The 10,351-nt window shown below is 56.4% G+C and overlaps 1 pseudogene; it reads left to right on the top strand.

The window, feature by feature from the left end:
* Positions 1–2,452: 2,452 nt before the first annotated feature.
* LOC120647886 lies at positions 2,453–10,080 on the top strand (annotated as a pseudogene).
* Positions 10,081–10,351: the final 271 nt, after the last annotated feature.

Genomic DNA, 10,351 nt, shown 5'->3' with positions numbered 1-10,351 from the left:
CCAATTTCTGAAAATATTCTTCCCAAGAACCCTTTGGGTATTTAGCTTCCGTATCAACAATAAAACCTTTCTTTGCTCTTTCCTCCCTTAACCTCTGTCTCTCCATCTCCTCCTCCTCCTTCTTCTTCTCATAATTTGCCAAAAGCTCCCTATCTGTGGGGGCCGTGGGTACTTGCTTCGGTTCCTCCTCCAATGAACAATGCAATCATCAAGAGTTGCTTTTTCTGCTGCCTTCTTTCCATACTCACGCCGTAGGTCTTGGAGTATAGTCCCTGATAGAAATGACTCAAGGGGCAAAGTAACTTGGTAATCCTTCCTTATCTTCAGTTTTCTATTTATAGTGTCTCTAGATTTCCAAGACTCTTTTGTTCTGCCCAATTGCAACATTAGCTCATACCGGCCTTGGAACCACTCCCAATCACATGTCCTTCCCTCCTGAAAAATTATTAAGAGCCAAACATTCAGAAATGTTAATGTACCAAGTACTAGCACAATGACATAATCATAAGCAGTTTCAACTTTGTCGTTAATATACGAATCCAATACTCTCCGTAGCTATTGCCACAGTAATATCCGTAGCCAAGCTCAGAAGGAACTACGCCTTTTGTGGCCAGAATACCACACTTGCATCGAAGACTAGGAGTAGTTGTACATGGCCATGGCTTCTTCCCACTCTCAAATTCTCACACTTCCTCTTCTATCGGCCAATGAGATCTGGGACCATAAATATACTCATTGAAGTCACATGCCGGCCATCCATCCTGCATGACACATAACATTAGCGAGCATCTACACCTGCAAAATTAAAGAATCAATGCTACGCTACATGACACTTACTCTAGTCTTTAGCGAGCATCTAAAAAAGGGAGTGAACTTTGGAGGGACACCAATATTAGGCCTTTGAAGTTTGGCACGAACATCGCAATGACATTTGGGAGGATTGTTCACACGATATATAGCAGCTTCTTGCTTCTCTTCCTCTATCATAGGTGGTGGATTTGGTGGGGGAGGGACCCATCGTCTAAACTCATTGTACGCCCACGACTCTGACCGATAATAAGGGAACAGCCGAAATCTAGGATCAAACTTATCCGGACCATCGATCCACTGAAAGAAAAAAGCAGTGGCAAGGATTCAATGAATCATTCCACTTGCATATGTAGAATGCTCTACCGACCGTCTTGGGATGCCTCGATTGCTTCACCTCTGCCAGCTGATTGCCCGGTTCACAACGATAGAATGGAACTGGAAGGGCATGAGGGACTGGGGCATCCTCATCACACTCGGATGGGTACTGTCCACCACCAACCAGCTTGTACCGGGCATCGCTCATTGCCATGTGCACTGCAGATACATAAATTCAATTGCCATGTGAAATAAAAAAAACTTATGGAAACAAAAACAAAATAATTATGGAAACAAAGTATATACTAATTAAGCACAATATACCAGCGCTCAAAATATAATATGTACATTCCTAAACCTATGGAATAAAATTACATGTAACTCATATTAACATCCCCACTACTCAATCCTAGAAATCATATTAATCGATGCATGCACGTACTACATCACATCCAAATCGAGAGCAGAGTACCATCTAAGTATCATCTAAAATCCTAATCATGATAAAACTATCAACACCACCACCATTTCTCATATCAAGAACCTAACCCTAATAAAAAATAACAAATAACTACTAATGCACACGGTTAAACGATGAGATATTAGGGGGCAATACCTTCAGGGAAGGGTGGGGAATGATTCCCCGTACTTTTTCCCCTCAAAAAATCCGATTTTGGGGGGGATCTGGGCGGCCGGCGGCGACCCTGGACGCGCTGTGGTCGGGGTGGAGCGAGGGAAGGAAAGGGAGGGTGGGGGAGAAGGGGCCGGCGTCCCAGTACATTGGCCTTGTCGCGCCAGCCCGCATGGCGCGACAGGCTTGTCGCGCCAGTGCATGTGGCGCGACAGGGAGGGCCACGTCATCACCGACGTGGCGCAGCGCTGGCTCGGGGGGCCAGCGTGGCCACCCTATCGCGCCACATGCACTGGCCCGACAGAGGCTATCTGTCGCGCCAGGAGGGCTGGCGCGACCAAATGGGCTACACCCTGCAAATAAAAACCAATACGGGTTAAACTTAAAATATTATTAAAAAAGGTTAAAAATAAAAAAAATTCCAGCAGGTGCGGTGCGGCGTGCGGGTCAGGCCATTTAAGCCGACGTAACGGCCTGAGGTCGGGCCCATCTGCAGGGCACCCTTTTCCACTATAGTGTCCCCACATGTCATCCAGTCACTTCTTGCTTCGCCTGCTAGATATACGTCCGTTTGGCTTCCTCGTCCCCACCCCAGTTCGTCTTGCCCGTTGGCCGTCGCCCCAAATTCCCAAACAGCTAGAAACCCTCGCCTCTCCGCTGCCACCTCGTCCTCCTCCGTGCGCCATGCCACCGCCAATGCCTGGATCCGACCCAGGCGGCGATGGCACAAGCGCAGAATCGCGCATAGCCATTATCGGCGCCGCAGCGACTGGTAGCCAGCTGCTCGAAATCGAGCGGTACTCGCACACCAGGGATCTGTTCCCCACCGGCGATGCTGTCGTCCTCCCCCCTTTTAGCGTCGGGGTCCACTCCTAGCAGCTCGCGTACTACCCCAACAACGAGATCGACGAGTTCGCCGACTTCATAACCATCTCCATCATGCACCAGCAATAGCCCGGCCCCAGATCCACCGCTATCCGCGCGCGGGTCACCCTTAGCTTGCTCGACCAGAGCCGGGAGCCGGTCCCTTCGCGGATAAAGAGCACATGGGTGCACGATTTCTCCGAAATTTCTGGTATCTCCTTCCATGATTTCATCAACAGGGCGTGGCTGGAGGAATCGGAGTATCTTGTCGACGACCGCTTCACCGTGGTGGAATGCACCCGCCTAAGTCCAGAGGGTGAGTACTCGGGGGATAGCTATGACTAGTTCGATCCCTTGCAAGAACACGATGAACACAGCCGGTTTAGAGTGGTTCGGGCCGCCGGAGTGTAATACCCTACGTCCACTGTGTGCTGTATTGCTTGAGTCTGTGTGAGCTTGTGCTCGATCCTGAAAAAACTTGTTTTGTGCAGCGAGCGCCTCCCCTTTATATCTCAAGGGAGGCGCGTACATGGCCGTTGGGTCCCCGACAGGTGGGCCCAAACGGTGTAGTATAAAATAACATATTGTTTATACATTATGGCGTTGCAGGCGAATGAGATTTTATTCCTGGATTCCCTTGCCTGCTCCTGGAATCCTTCGTTCAGCATGTCCAGGCACTGTCTCGTCGAAACAGCGCCTGGCATAGCTTGCGGCGTCGCCTGTAGTGTAGCTGAACGGGCCGTGTAGCTTGCGGCGTAGGCGGCATGATGGAAAAGTGTCGTGCCGTCGTATCCAATTAATGCGGCAGATGAGCTCTGCGTGGCTGCGGCGCAGGCGCTGCACTGTGTACCACCCGCATTGAATGCAGTGGGTGGGCGAGTCTTCCAGCAGAAGTCCCGCGCCCGCGCCCGCGCATGCGGGACACGTGGTGGCTCCGGACCCCCCCCCCGGCGGTATGTTGGCTCTTCGCGCGTGGGAGGTTCGGGTGGACGCGGGAGGTCCCGGACCCCTAAGGGGGGTCCGAGCCCTCGGCTGTTGGTTCGGAGCTTCCCTTCCTCAGGGACACGTGGCGTCACCGGACCCGTCCCAGAGCGGGGAGTGGGTCCGGGGCCGTTGGCCCGGTGAGGTCAGAGCCTGACCCGTGGGTCCTGGCTGCTCCGCCCCTTATGGCGTAGTTACGGATCACTATGCGAGTCCTGCCCCGCTGCAGTAAGAGTGGGTATCCCTGCTGCAGGGTACCGACAGTGGCCCCCGGTCCCACCTTGGCAGAGGTGACGAACCCGCAGGTGGGGCCACTACTGTGATGTGGCTTGCATAACTTGAAACCTCTTACTGCAGGAGTCTTATCCGGCTTTGACCATCCATCGGGTTTTTCGCTGCCTCATCACATCGCAACGGCTTACTGACTCGTGGCCCCCACGCATAGTGGTTCACCTTGTCACGCACGCGACGCTCGGCATTGTTGCGGCCGGAGTAAACGGGATATTTACCACCAGCGTAGTTCCCGAAAAGCCTGGTCACGCCAGCGCTTAATGCGCGCACGACAGCTCAGCTTCCGCCTCGCTTCGCGCGCGGGCGATGGTTCAGATCCCGCCCTTTCACACCTTTGTGGTTACCCGCCCTCCCTGACAGGTGGGCCTGGGCCCCCTTGTCATGGGCTGGGTGGTTAACACCAGGCATGTGCGTCGCTTGGGTTGCAGCGACGGTTCCAGGGCGCACCGGTTGGGTCAGGCTTCATAAAGGGACGAACCGCATACCGCGGTTACTTTTCCACATTTGCCTTCTTCCTTCCAACCTTTGCGCCCCTTGCCTTTGAGCCTCATCTCCCCTTGCTCTTCTGCGTAGATTGCTCCACACCTCCATAGCGAAATGGCATCCCTTGCTCGTCCCCGCCATTTCCAGACTGAGGAGGAGCTGAGCACGTTGCGCCGCCTGCTTTGGTGGAGTGCACAGGAGACTGTCTGGGGGATTCGAGCAGGCTCGGTTCCCCTTAGCAACCTGCGTGCCGGGGAGTTTGTGTTGTTCATCTCGCACATCTCCACCGGCTTGGGGCTGCCGATCTCCTCATTCTTCCTGCTGTTGCTGGAAGATTTCGGCCTCCAGCTTCAACACCTCACGCCGCACTCCATCCTCCTGACGGCCATCTTCGTGCACCTGTGCGAGATGTTCGTGGGGGTGTGGCCCTGCGTCATCCTCTTCCGCCACTTCTTCATCCTGGTGAAGTCCGGGAAGGGCAAAGACGAAGTAGGGGCGTACTACTTCCAGACGAGGAGCGACCTGTGGACGTCGTGCATCCCTGGGCTCACTGGCGGGAAGTGGGAGGAGTGTCGCAGGGAGTGGGTGATCGCCACCACCAAAGCCAACGAGTGCCTGGTCATGTCGACCGGGGGACCCGCCTCCGACCGTCTGTCCTGGAGGGCCAAGTTGTCCCTGCCGCCGGATTTCGACTCCGTGCTGAGCAAGATCAGGTCGCTGGCGGTGAGCGGCCTCACCTCGCTGCACGTGCTCGGGGACTTCCTGAAGCGCCGAATCACCCCCCTGAAGCAGCGGGCGCGTCCTGCTTGGAGCTTCACCGGCCCCAACGACTGTAGCAGGACCCACCGCGGAGAGGGGAGCGACCTGTCCCAGGAGGCCCTGGAGGTCCTGGTGCGGGCGGTGACCGGGGAGATTTTCATCCCGGAGCACCTGATCCTTCCTCAGGGTGTCGTCCCCCTCTGCGAGGACTCACGCCTGAGGACTGCGGTGCTGGCCACCTCGCCAACCCTCGACGATGGTGCGCTGGCAACGCGGCAGACTGGAGGCGACCCGGACCGCGGGATCCGGATCCCTGGTGCGTCCGGGGAGGAAGCCGTGCCGAGCGCCGCGGGGTCCGGCCCCTTTGCCAAGGGCAAGCAGGCCGTGGCTGGTAGCGCCGCCACGAGCGGTCCCAGCCATGCCCGGAGTAGCTCCGGCGCGTCGTCGGGGGAAGCGGGCCGGCGCAGGTTGCACCGTGTCGACGGGACCCCAGTCACGGAGCCTGCCGTGAAGCGTCAGAGGACCGCCGAGGACGCGGACCAGGGTAGCTCCCGGGCCCCGGGCTCTCGCGAGACCTCCGGAGTAGCCGCGTCGCCGCCGCCGCTGCCGCCGCCGCCGCCGCCGCCGCCGCCGAGAGATGTCCCCCCCCCGGTAGCAGCAGCAGCAGCAGCGACGGAATGCACCTCCACCGCCGCCACGGGAGCAGCAGCAGCAGAAGCAATCGCCGAGCCTCCGTGGACGCTGGAGACCCGGCACTTCAGGGTAAGTGTTATTCCGATCACCACCCCTTATTCTTGGTGCTCCGCTTTTTGCTGAAGGCTTCTTCTCTTTGTTTGCCAGGGTCCCTCGCCCAAGCAGTTCTTCCACCGCCGCTGGCTCATCAGCGGGGGCCCAGGCGACCGGGGCCTTGGCGGGAGCGACGGCGGGTGCGGGGAGCATGGGTGCGGCGGCTTCCGCTAGCCTGGTGACACCCAATGCGGCGATGGCGAGTGCGCCAGCATCAGGCACAACAACACCCGACGCGGCGGCGGCGGGTGCGCCAGTGCCAGGCGCAGCAACACCCGATGTGGCGACAGCGGGTGCGCCAATGCCAGGCGTAGCAACGCCTGACGCGGCGACGGCGGATGCGCCAGTGCCAGGCGCAGCTGCACCCGACGCGGTGGGCCCCGAAGCTCCCAACGTGGTGGCCCCCGAAGCTCCAGCTTCGGCGGCAGCTGCGCTGTCACCAAGCGCAGCGACGGTGAGCACACCGGGAGAGGGCGCAGCAATGGCGAGCACCCCGGCAGCCGAGGTCCTGATGCCTGTGCCGGAAGTTCCCACGCCCAGCTCCGAACCTACAGCAGAGGAAGAGCTGGAGGTGGTGTCTAGAAGGCGGCTCCTGCAGGGTCCCCCGGAGGAGGAAGCGACTCCCCTCCCCCAGGTGCTGGCCCGGGTCCGGCAGTCGATAGAGGAGGCGACCTCTACCGCCGAGGTGACCTTCCGACGGGAGTGGGCTGCCCTGGAGAGCGAGCGCCAGCGCCTCGGCGACTGGCACACCTGCCTGGAGGCGCGCACAAAAGCTGAAGCCTCCATTGCTGCGCGTGTCCGGTCCGAACTCAAGGCCGACCTAGAGACCTACCGAGCCAATCTTCGGAAGGTGTTCGATCGGGAGTTCGCGGTATCGAATCGGGAAAAGGCCCTGGCGCAGCGGGAGGAGGCTTTTGGCAAGGATGTGGCCAGCTTCGTGGCTTAGCGGGCCGACCTGGAGACTCGCCTCGCGGCTCAGCGGTCCGAGCTTGAGACTCGCAGCCAGGGTCTCGAGATCCGCAAGCAGGAGCTCGACAAGCTCTCTGAGACCCTGCAAGGATGGCGCGAGCAGCTGCAGGAGGCCACCAGCAAGCAAGCTGTTGCCGAGCTAGAGCTTGAGGAGGATAGGAAGTCCCTTGCGAGGCGGGAATCCCTTACTGCCAACATGGAGCTCCAGCTCGAGCGCCAGCGCGAGTCCCTCAAGAAACTGAAGGAGTTGGCGGAGAAGAAGAAGGCTGAGCTCGAGGAGAGGACCCGCGAGGTGGAGGCAGTCAAGGCAGCACTGGACACTCGGGTGCAGGAGGCGGTCCAGGACCTGCAGGAGGACCAGCGCAGGGGGGCCCAGCGGATCGTCGACTGGGCGAGCGAAGCGAGCTTAGCGCTGGTGCCACTTGGAATGAGCCCAATCCAAGTGCCGGAGCCGCCAGCTTCGATTGCTGACGCCCTCCCAGTGTTGAACTCCGCTTCGGATAGGCTCCGGCGTCTGGAGCCGGTCCTTGCTGGCCAGCTTGAAGCCGAGGGCCGCGAGCTGATCTGGATGGTGGCGGAGCATATTCTGACCTGCCTCCGGAGCCACGACCCGGCCATCTCGCTGGCCCCCGTGGTCGATGGTCCAGTGGCGGAGACGGAGGCCACTGTTCGGGAAAGCGTGCGGGAGGTCGTCGACTTCGTAGCCGCCTACTTCAAGCGGGAGCCTGCAGACTCCTGAGCTGGACATTGTACTTTTGTCTCTCTTTTTTGCGTTATGTAACAAACATTGTAGTTGTTGAAATTTTAATAAAGGAAAATTTCAACTTAGCTGTTTGTCAATTGCTCGTTGCAGTATGCAGCACCCCGGCGCCCTGGCCCCCTGGCAGATAGGTTCAGTTGTTAGAACCTATCTGCCATCCGAGCCGGAGAAGACACTCCGGACCCTGTATGAGGTTGAGCAAGCGTCCTTGGGCATAGGTGTAGCATAGAGTGCAATTCGAACAAGCGACTTATTCCCTGTATAGCAGAAAAACTATAGAGAGGACAATCAAACTCGCTTGTATGGTAGTAATGATACTACAACTTAGTTGTTTGACACATGCAGAAGTGCAAGCGATTCAATAGATCTACTTAAGAAGCAAGAACACAAGAACACACGGGGATTTAGAGTGGTTCGGGCCGCCGGAGCGTAATACCCTACGTCCACTGAGAGTTCTATTGCTCTTGTGTCCGTGGATGAGTCTATCCTCTGCCTCCAAGTCTCTTTTTAGACTTGAGACCTTCTCTAGCGGGCGTCCCCCTTTTATAGCGCAAGAAGGACGCGTATACAGGCGTTGGACCCCGACAGGTGGGCCCAACAAGGATGTTTAGAATACCACGAAAAAGACATTAATGGTGCTACAGTGGTTGAGAATCTCTTCGCCGGATACGCTTCATCGCCCTGTAGACTCTCTGACCGAGGGGGTCTTCACCTGTCCCATCGGCGAGGCGCCCGTTGAGGCGGTATAGGTTGCGGCGTAGACTGTTGGGTCTACCGCGTAGGCGTTATGATACTCCGTCGCCGAGCTGTCGTGTCTAACTGGCGTTGCAGACTGACGCGCGTGGCGTAGGCGGCGCCAGAGGCTACACTGTGTGCCTTGGTAACGCGCGGTCAATAGTACAGCCTGATAAAAGTCTCCTCGGGCTCTGCTGTGGCAGAGCGCACTTACGTCTCCCACATTGAATGCGGTAGGTGGGCGAGTCTTCCCGGGGAAGCTTCGCGGCCGCGCGCGCGTGCCTGCGCCTGCGGATATGTGGCGGCTCCGGACCCCCCAGGCGGGTGGCCTGTTCCCACCCCGCTGAGGGGTCCGGATAGCATATGAGGGTCCGGGACCCGTGGCTGTTTTGGTTGAGTGCTCCCTTATCCGAGACACGTGGCGTCACCGGACCCTTCCCTAGCAAGGGACGGGTCCGGGGCCGCTAACCGGGTGAGAAGGACCTCGGACCCTAGGGGTCCGGCTGCTCAGCCCCATAGGGCATAGTTACGGATAACTACATGAGTTTTGACATAGCAAAAGGGGTTACCCTAATCCAGAGGTACTGACATCGTGGTTCCACTGGAGGTCCGCACGGAGGAGAGGAGAGTACAGCCTCCCCCGTGGTCGCGGTGCCACCGTCGGACCTGCGCCAGCATCTCGGTGGTCTCCTCGCGGCGAAAGAGGGCGCCGATGTCACTTTCCTTTCCAGGTTGCCGGTGAGGCTTTCTGTGCACACAGTTGCGTTCTTGCGGCACGGTCACCAGTCTTCAAGGCAGAGCTCTATGGGGCTATGAAAGAGGGCACAAGCACAGCGGTTGTACGAGTGGATGACATGGAGGCTGATGTCTTCAGGGCTTTGCTCCATTTCGTGTACACTGACACGTTACAGGAGGATTGCCATGGTGTGAAGCAGCAAAAGGAAGCTGCCATGGCTCAGCATTTACTTGTCGCTGCAGACAGGTACAACCTGGAGAGGCTCAAGCTGATTTGCGAAGAGCAGCTGTGCAAGCACATTGATGCGGTCAACGTTGCGACCATCCTGGTATTAGCTGAGCAGCACAACTGCTGTGGGCTTAAGAAGGCATGCTTACAATTCCTCAGCTCGCCATCGATTCTGAGAGATGTCATGGCAACAGATGGATTTGGGCGTTTAGCTAGAAGCTGCCCCTCTGTTCTAAAAGACCTAATGTTCAATGTTCCTACTCATGCGCCTTTGGGTCCTGGAGAAAAGGGTCAGGTGGACGTGGACATGGGTCAGCATGGGATGTTTTCATCTGGAAGGCGAACCAAGTATTGGTACCGAGTACTAGTACTACTAATTCTACCCTTAGTCTTATCTTTAAAAGGAACCAAATATTCTTCATGGGTACAATTACTCACTGAGAAGACCACCTACTACCCAAGCAAGAGGTAGGCATAATTTGATAACTTTAGGCAATGTACCTCTCACTTGTTTTCTGTTTGGTCAGTACATTTTGTGTGCTCTGAGCCTGAGAAGACAAGCTACTAAGTGAGACTCTAATCTAGTACCTAGTAAGCAAGAATTAGGAACAATGACGCAATGTGATGAACGATTTGTACTACTTGCATTGCAAACCTCTGCATTGGCCTGGAAGTATTGTAGCTGTTGTCTATCTTTTTATGCATATATATATAATTCTTACTTCTATTTTATTGTTGTGTCTGTCTGTAACTCTGTATGTGCATGCTATTAGAGTTAAGCTTCTTGTCTGAAGTGTAAATGTGAAGTGTGTGTCCTTTCAAATGCATGTGTAGGTTAAGGAGACAAGTGCTACTCGAAGAGTCAATTAGATCAATTTGAACTCTTAGGATCCAGCTAATTGCATGAGCGAGCCCGCTACTCTAGTGTGACACCAGTTGCATGCATCTTTGTAGATATGTAACTTGTTTTGTAAATGTGAAAAAGGAAAGTAGAAAATGGTGC

This window comes from Panicum virgatum, chromosome 9K (genome assembly GCF_016808335.1).
Source record: "Panicum virgatum strain AP13 chromosome 9K, P.virgatum_v5, whole genome shotgun sequence".
Taxonomy (NCBI): domain Eukaryota; kingdom Viridiplantae; phylum Streptophyta; class Magnoliopsida; order Poales; family Poaceae; genus Panicum; species Panicum virgatum.
The sequence above is the reverse complement of the archived record's forward strand: the minus strand, read 5'-3'. Positions and strand labels throughout refer to the sequence as shown.